Consider the following 8,680-nt stretch of genomic DNA (forward strand, 5'->3'; position numbering starts at 1 on the left):
TTCTGTCCTTCCGATATATTTTGTACCCTGGAATGATTGTGTCCCATTGATTGCTCTCAGTCCACCAGGTTTCTGTGATGCCTATTATATCAATATCCTCCTTTATCACAAGGCACTCTAGTTCACCCATCTTATTATTTAGATTTCTAGCATTTGTGTACAAGCACTTTAAAAACTTGTCACTGTTTATTTGTCTGCCCTTTTCTGATGTATCCGATTCTTTTTTATATGAATGTTTATCATCTGATCTGGCTCCTACTTTATCCTCTTCCATCGTCTGCTCCTGACTATAACCTGGAGATTCTCTATCATTAGACTCTCCCCTAAGAGAAGTCTCTGTCCGAGCCACATGCTCCTCTGCAGCAGTCGGCTTTCCCCCATCTCCTAGTTTAGATCATCATCATCTTTTTCATCTCCTTCAGACTTAACCCACACTGAAGAACACTGACTTGCTGTTGTACTCTCCATTCGCAAAGGGGAGAGATTCAGTGGGAGCGGCTGGCTTAGCTGTTTCCCCAAGAGTGGTGGACAGTGCAGCGCCAGGCTGGACCCAGCACCAGGCTGGACCCAGCGCCATCAGTGCAGCATACAGGCTCAGGGGCTTGAGGGCTTATCGTACCACAAGGGAGGCAGTAGCCCACTGGGAGCTTCAGGCATGGAGCTATCACCCAGCACAATGCTATACTCCTTTTCAGGGCACACAGCTCCATCCTCAGCTACTGCCAGCAGCTCAGGGGCCTCCAAAGGATTAGCCCTTTTAGAAATAGTCATGCATAAATCTGTCTTATTGATCTGTTCTGTTCTTCTCTCCATCTCTAGAACCTGACTCTGCAAGGAGGTGCACCTCAGCCTTCAGGACTCGCTTGCTGCACTGGCATTCCACAGAATCCAAGGACTTTTCTGCAGAATTTAAGCCCAGCTTGTCAGAGTTCATGGGTAGAGCTGAGCTGATAACTGACATTTTTGGTTCACCCATTGTACAGGAGTTTGCCGGGGCTCGACCCGCTCCGGGGCAGCGGGGAGCCACACCGACTCACTACCTGCTGGGGCTTGAGTCTTTGTCTGGCTGCAGGGTCTCGCCCGGCAGCCCTTGCAGTCCTGAAAGATACAGGAAGCCCGACCCTGGCTCGGGGCGAGCACCAACGTTATGGCAGAGCTCAGGCCCTCAGGCAGGGCTGAGCCACAGTAATAAAGTATTTAAGCCCAGGCCCTAGGTCAGGGCGGGGCAACAAATGCTGAGGCAGAGCTCAGGCCCGCAGATAGGGCCGAGCAACAGTAATAGGCCTGAGCCTCAACAGGCTTGGGAGAGGGGGAGACTGCCACCCCCAGGTTGGGTGTCAGGGGGGACGCAGGCCCTCCCACCCCACTGCGTCCCAGCGGCAAAAGACCTGCTGCTTCGTCAGTGGGGATCCTGGCCGCAACACACTGACATCGGCTCTGGCACTGCTGCAGCCAGACTGGGGTCGGCTGCCCCTGGGCTACTTCCACACTCCCCCTCTGGGCCTACAGAGGTGCTGGCGTCGGCCTCGGGGGGATCCTGGACCATGGTTTGTCCGGCCAGGGATCGTTTGGCAAGTCCAGGAGCTCCTCCGGATAGGAGGCGCCGGGCAGGCCCGGCGGCTCCTCGGGGTAGCGGGCGCAGGGCAGGCCCGGCGGCTCCTCGGGGTAGCGGGCGCAGGGCAGGCCCGGCGGCTCCTGGCAGTCCCTCTGGGCCACGGAGGTTTCCCAGCCCCGAGCTAGGCTGGAGACGTCTGGTCTCTCCGGCTGCTGGGGCCTGACTGGGCTCTGAGGGCCCGGCTTTATACTTCTGGGTCGCCACCTGACCCTCTGAGGGGCGGGCTCAGAACTCCCTATCTCCACCCACTCTGGCCTCCGGATGGGCTCTTCCCCTTCCGGGGCGGCGGGGAGCCACACCGACTCACTACACCCATCAAACTGAAAAAAAATCAGTTCTGAAAATGTTTATAATTTGTCAGCTAATTGGAAAAAATCAGTTCAGGACCAGCTCAGAGAGAGACAGAGTCCTTTTAGCTCACTCTCCTGAGATATGGGAGACCTGTGTTTGAATCCCCGCTTGGGAGTAAGGACTTGAATTCAGCTCTTCCCCGTCCCAGGTGAGCAGCCTGACTGCTACACTATAGGTTATTCTGAGGCAAGGGCTCTCTCACTCTCTCCTGTTGAAATTGTTTCATTTTGTATAACTATGCAAGTATTCTTTGGGACAAAGAGCAAATAAGTGAGAATGACTCCATAGTCTGCTGATTAAGGCACTTACCTGGGAAGATAGGTGAGATGAATTCAAATCTTCTCTCTGCTTGAGTCAGGAGGGATTCGGTGATAGAGGCCTTGCTGGTGCCAGGAACATGTCAAGGACTGCTGCCTGCCAGAGCCTCCTTGTGGAAAGGAAGACCTGACACAGGACTAACATTCTCTTGTATTGCTACTACTCCTGGTGGGATTCTGCGCCACTGCGCATGCACAGGATTTATGTCCCCCACAGATTTATGTATGGCCTTCCCTAAGAGCTAATCAGCAGACAATCACCATCTCCTCAGGGCATAGCTTCAAAAGGCTAGGTTTTTGCATAATCAGAATTGGGTAATTTGCATTAATCTCTTTCTAGGACTTTCCCAGGAAATCCACTTAACACTTATTGTCCCAGAAGTCTGTACTTGTCTGGCACATTGTCAATATAGTCTTTTGAACTCCCAGGTCTTACATTTGTCCCATGTATCCTGGGAGCCTACCTTTCACTTCCAACTGCAAGGTACTATCAGATCCTAGGCCATTCCAAATTCCCTGGAGCAGGTACTAATGGGAAAGATAATTGTAATACAGCAGTAATAGTTTTTGGATGAGATCCCCTTTGCAGCAGTGCCACTCTAGCTCTCTGGCAGGGTCTTAGGAACATCTGTGGTGTAACCTCCAACTGGGTCTCTGGCTAGTTGTATGGTGTGCCAAGGAACTTGGCAGTCTGGGGGAATGTCCTCCAGTTTAGGGTCAGTGATTGCTTGTGTGGTTTCTGGAGGTGTCTCTGCCTCATGTTGAGCTGTGGCCAAACTGGCCAATGTAATGGCCTCTTGGGAGAAAATCCCATCTAGGTCTTTATAGTGTGCATGTGTCATGGGATCATTACCAGAGGTGATAGTTTTGTCTTTGGCATTTCTGTAATTCTGCCACAGCTCCTTGGCTTTGGCATGGCACTAGTATATGTCCCAGGGGTTTCTCTTCTTCTGCATTTGCTCCTCTAGCAGCTGCTAGATCATATTCCAGCAACTACTGAAAAGATGAGACTGAATGTGCTCCTCTCCAGAGATCAAGGAAATCCATGATCTCAACCTTAGGAAAGCACAGAACATGGTGATTGTAATGGACTCAGGGTTTGTAATGGACTTGGGGTCTGGGAACTTTCCAGAGCTGCCTGTTTTCATCCTCCTTGGCAGTAACAACGTCCTATCATGTGGTTATGATGGTTGGCAATAGTCCATCTCCTAAAAGGCACCAATCTGTGTGGTCACCAGTAAGTTTGGCGCACCCTGTTCATATTAATGATAGTCAAGACTGCAGTGCTCATCTGTGGTACCACCATGCTACCTGATAGTATTTTAAAGATTTATTTGAAACTGAAACAGTTTCAAAATGGTACTGGCTAGTGGAAATCATGAAACTTTGGAAAGAATCATGAAACTTTGACCCCAAACCTTAGAATTCCAGTAAGTACCCTACAGGCCATCAACCCATATGCATTTGAGTCCAGTGGCATAATATTGCATCCTGGAATACCTGCCCAGGTTGCTATGTGCACTTTTTTTTTTTTAAGTAAAGTGGTATGTGGATTCTGTGATTCACATGGGAAGTAGCTCAAACTGCTTTAAACAAATCAGTGTGGATACATTCTCAGTTTAGTTACATCTGTATAATCACAGAAAAAAATATTGGGGGGGAAAAAGCTTTGCTATGTAGATAAGGCCTTAGTTCAGTCAAAATGCAACATTATTTGGCAACGAAAATCTGTTCTGCCTTTTTAAAGCATATTCTGGATTCCTTATGCATTAATCAGTCAGCATTGCTGGTGGGATCTAAATGATGGCCTCATGAAAAGTATCATTGACAAGGAAATGCCATTACAATGCAGACAATGAGTCAATTTTTCAATAGTATTTAAGCACCTAACGATGCAGACAAAACACCTAGGCACCTAATATATGGGAGGCTTTTGGAAGTTATCTACTAAACTAGATGTGCCACCTGATTAAACAGACTTTGAAAATGACAAGCACTTTGGCTCTCTGATTAATTTTTTGTGGAATATTGTTTGCATTGGAGAATGCAAAATCTAGAATGAATTCATAAGTACGAAATGTAATAGACTAGTCAGGTTTGCAGAAAAGTTAACTATTAGAGGCATTTTTTGTTAGAAGTTGGGAACAGGTCTTTTAAAGATAATTAGTGTGTGCTGAATCCAAATATGGTTGTTACCAATCTGCATGTCATGTCTAAAGGCCTCTACAAAGAGAACAAAGTAACAAAAGGAAATCGCTGAAGTGTAAATCTTTATTTCCTTTTTGTTTAGGATTAACATATTTCAGTGTGATCTTAATGAGCTAGAGGATGTAATAAAAGTGATCAAATAATATGCACAACCTTTTATAAAATTATTGAATTTCAATTTCTTATTTGCAAGAGGGATTTTAATGTGTTATACTGCCATGAAAGAGCATGGCTCTTATAACAAGCATTAGCACCTTGAAACAAAAGTATACAAGCTGATTGACCTATCAGAAATAAAACACAATCTGAAAATATCTGTTTTTAAAACAAGTGAAAATACTGTCTTTACAAAACATTATTTAAACATTTTAATGCACACAAGTTAAGAACACATGTTATACTATTTCAAGAAACTTTGGTATACAGTTGCAGATTGAATCATCTTTTTACTAGGACAACACATCTACTTATTTGATAATACTGTCCTTAAGTACTAAGTTTCAGGTACATTGACATCACCTTGTTCCAGTTCTCAGTATTTGCATGCTCCTGTGCAAATAACTCGTACTGTCCTGCATCTGCACCGCTGACTTCTGCACCCTGTTTTGCAGCCATAGACTATTGCCTCTGTGCAGTCTGCTGGTATTAGTGGCAATGATATGAGCTGTGGTACCAGACTTCCATCCTCCTGTTTCCAGCCTATTGTATTTAGAAGAGGAAGTATTGGATTTGGGCAGTGGGCCTGTCTTCAAACTAGTGCCTGGAAATAAGTTCCCTGTATGTGGAAGAAAAGAGTATCACTTGCTGGGCCGGATTAACTCTCCTGTGGGCCTGGGGCTATTAGATTTTGTGGGACCCCTGTATACAAGCCTTTTTCCTGGGAGGGAGTTTGGTGCAGGAGGGGGCTGGGGCAGGGGAATTGGGGTCTGGGAGGGAGTTTGGGTGCAGGAGGGGGATTCTGATCTGGGGCAGGAGGTTGGGGTGGAGGAGGGGATGTGAGGTATAGGCTCCGTCCAGGAGGCGCTTACCACAGGTGGCTCCCGGCCGGCAGTGCAGCAGGGCTTAGGCAGGCTGCCTCCTGCCTGCCTGCCATAGACACAAGCTGCTCCTGGAAGTGGCTGGCTCCTAGTACGTCTCTGCGGCCCCTGGGAGGAGGGGGACAGCGTGTCTCCTTGTGCTGCCCACGCCTGCAAGCGCTGCCCCCGTACTTCCTATTGGTCAGTTTCCGGCCCATTGAAAGACAATCTGCTGCTAAGGGCTCAGCAAGTCTTGGTGATACCTACAATTTCATCTCCTTTCTTTCCTGTGCCATTAAGCCACTCTTGCTCTGATCAGGGTCCTCTTGGTTGAAAGCTCTACATGATCTCTTGACAACAAAGTTCCCTTGCTGGAATACCTTGACAGTAGTTTCAGACAGTAGTTGATGCATTTCTGCGATGCAGCCCACCTTGCATAGTTTGTGTGGTCAGATCTTGTGGAGAATGACAGCATACATCTGAAGGTGAAGAGATGCAGCTTCCAATATCCTTTTCTCTGGGTATGGTTGAATATGAGCAGTAGGGGCACCATTTCCCTGTACTGCCACCACAACATGAAGTTCACACCACCTTCACTTTTGAAGTCTTTTGAAATCTTTGTGAAGTACGAACTGACATCCTGAGAAGCATTATTTAGGTCAGCATTGTTGACTGCATAGTGAACAAACTTCCTGGGAGCCAGGTTGCGAGGAATAACAGCACCATTCTCAGCATCCATAGTTTGCTAAGACTGTCTACCTGTGGGATTCCTTGGTAACTAGTGCAGTGGCCAGCCTTATGGAAAAGCTGAACAAGTTGTTTTGATCTTATTGCCTTATGGAGTGTGTACCCAAGACCAGGGCTGATGGGGGGGGGGAGGGGTGAAGCTGGTACAAATTACTGGGGCCCGGCGGTCCCGAAGGGGGCCCGGGGCCCAGCTTCTCCGGCTTTCCCCCCTCGTTGGCTCTGTTTAGCCAGTCCACCCTTGCTGGGGGGCCCGAAATTTTTTTTTCACCGGGGCCCGAACTCACTCTTGGCGGCCCTGCCCAAGACCAATAAGTTGTGGTGTCCACCACTCACACCAAATACAATGTCTTGAGCTACACTAAACACCTTGAATTTCACTGATTCTTGTTTTTCAAGGTTCTCTTCATCAGCATCGCCCACAAGAAAAGTCTGACCTTCATATAGCAAGTGGAGGAACAGGTACAGGCCATCTGGAATACAAGCAGTTGTATCATCCTCACTGACATTGAAACCTTTTTGGACAGAGTGTGACACTATGTCTCCCCAAATTTTCAATACATGTAGCAGTGACAGAAACATGTCTTCTTGGGGAGGGTAAATGCGGATGGCCATCACATCATCTTGGCAAGAATCAGTCATTTGTGAGATGACTTGGCTAGAACTAAAAGTATTTGTCTCTCAGCAGGAGACTGATCAGACAATGAAATGAAATGAAATAAATCCCCAATATGAGTTTGGAGTTTTTCCTTGTATGACAATCTATGACTGATGTAGGAGTGTGGAATTTCAGTGCCAGTTTCCTTTGCATGATTGCAGTTACAATCCCAAACATCAGAGAGCTCCAAACATGGCCTTGATTGGCTGTATGCTGAAAAATGCTTTGGAGCCAAAGCATTGCTGTGTCAGTAATTTTGGTGCTCTCATTCTTTTTCGTCATAGATCTCATAAACAGGATGTAACAAGTCAGGTGGTACTTGCCTTCAGCAGTGATGAGGTCATTTATTCCAGCTAAATAAACATTCATTTTGTGGTCAAATACAGCTGACTTCATTAGCTGTTCACTCATCTTCAATGTAATTACAGAGATGAGTCTCTGTTTAGCATGCACAAAACATGCAGCATCTCCAGTCCATAGGTTTCACAGAACTGGACTGTCTTGTATTATGGACACTGGTCTCTACACTGGGATGACTGCAGCTTGCCATATGTGGTGCATCAATTGCCGATGCTCTTGCTTTCTATAACCTCTGGATTTTTCCCTTTGTCAGTGTAGTGGGCATAGCAGTTTCTGTGTCAAATGAGTGATACTTTCTGTTCTGAATGAAAGATGGACTCAGTTCTGTCAATGACCTCTCTGTATTTCACATGTTGCAGTTTTTTTCTAACGGCTGTTCCTTCCTTTATTCTATGCAATTCCTGTTCACCTGCTTCACACACATCTTTATTTTAAATATTGCAGGGACTCTAGGAAACTGGTGTGGATCTCTTGAGACTTATTACTGGTTCCATAGTTTACCTACAACTATAACCAATAGGAGTGTCATAAACCCCCATCTCCTCTAAAGTTGCTCTATTTGCAAAAAATACCATCACCATTACTTCAATTTTAGCATTGCATTATGTACTATAAAATACTAAGCAAGCAAGAAAATGATTTCACATATTGCAGGAAAAATAACTTGTGTTATGATTAATTTATTTCTAATATTACAATATATGAATGACTAAATGCTATAAAAATTGAATATTAGGGTACAATAAGATGCACATCATGGGTTTAATACTTCTCATTTCTATTCTTAGTAGACTGAAAAGGAATTATGCCAATCCATTTGATTTTGCTGACAAGTTCATGCACACGCTGTTGGTATATCAAACATTTATGGCGAATTTTGGCAGCCATATTATTTGCACGTTTGAGGGTTTAATCATCAACATTCAGCAGGTTCAACTTATGTTAGAAAAAGTTGTTACCAACTTTTAACAAAAAATGCCTTATAGAGGATTGATTCTGAGATTTCTGTATAGCCAATAGTACCATTGGCACAAATAAGACTCTATGTACAGGCAGATAGGGTAGGTGGCAAAGTAATTTGTATTCAGACACATGTAAAGAAGTTAACCCAAAATTACAGAATGCCTGCTAAGGGAGAGTGATTTAACCCTTGATAAGAAAAGACTGCTGAGTTAATAAGAAAAACTCATGCAGACATTAAAGAGGCACAACTCAGTAACTCTTTGCAGAACACTGTCAATTCACCAAAAAGAGAGAGTCCAAATTTGCAAGGGACCACAAACAAAAGTCCATGTAGTAAAAAGAGACATTCTGCAGAAATGTGGAGATTTTGCTCTTGCATAAATCAGCGATACATAAGAAAATATGACTTTGACCAAGAAGTTGGTGTGAATTGTGTCCTATCTGTGGC

This window comes from Chrysemys picta, chromosome 2 (assembly GCF_011386835.1).
Source record: "Chrysemys picta bellii isolate R12L10 chromosome 2, ASM1138683v2, whole genome shotgun sequence".
In the NCBI taxonomy this organism is placed as follows: domain Eukaryota; kingdom Metazoa; phylum Chordata; order Testudines; family Emydidae; genus Chrysemys; species Chrysemys picta.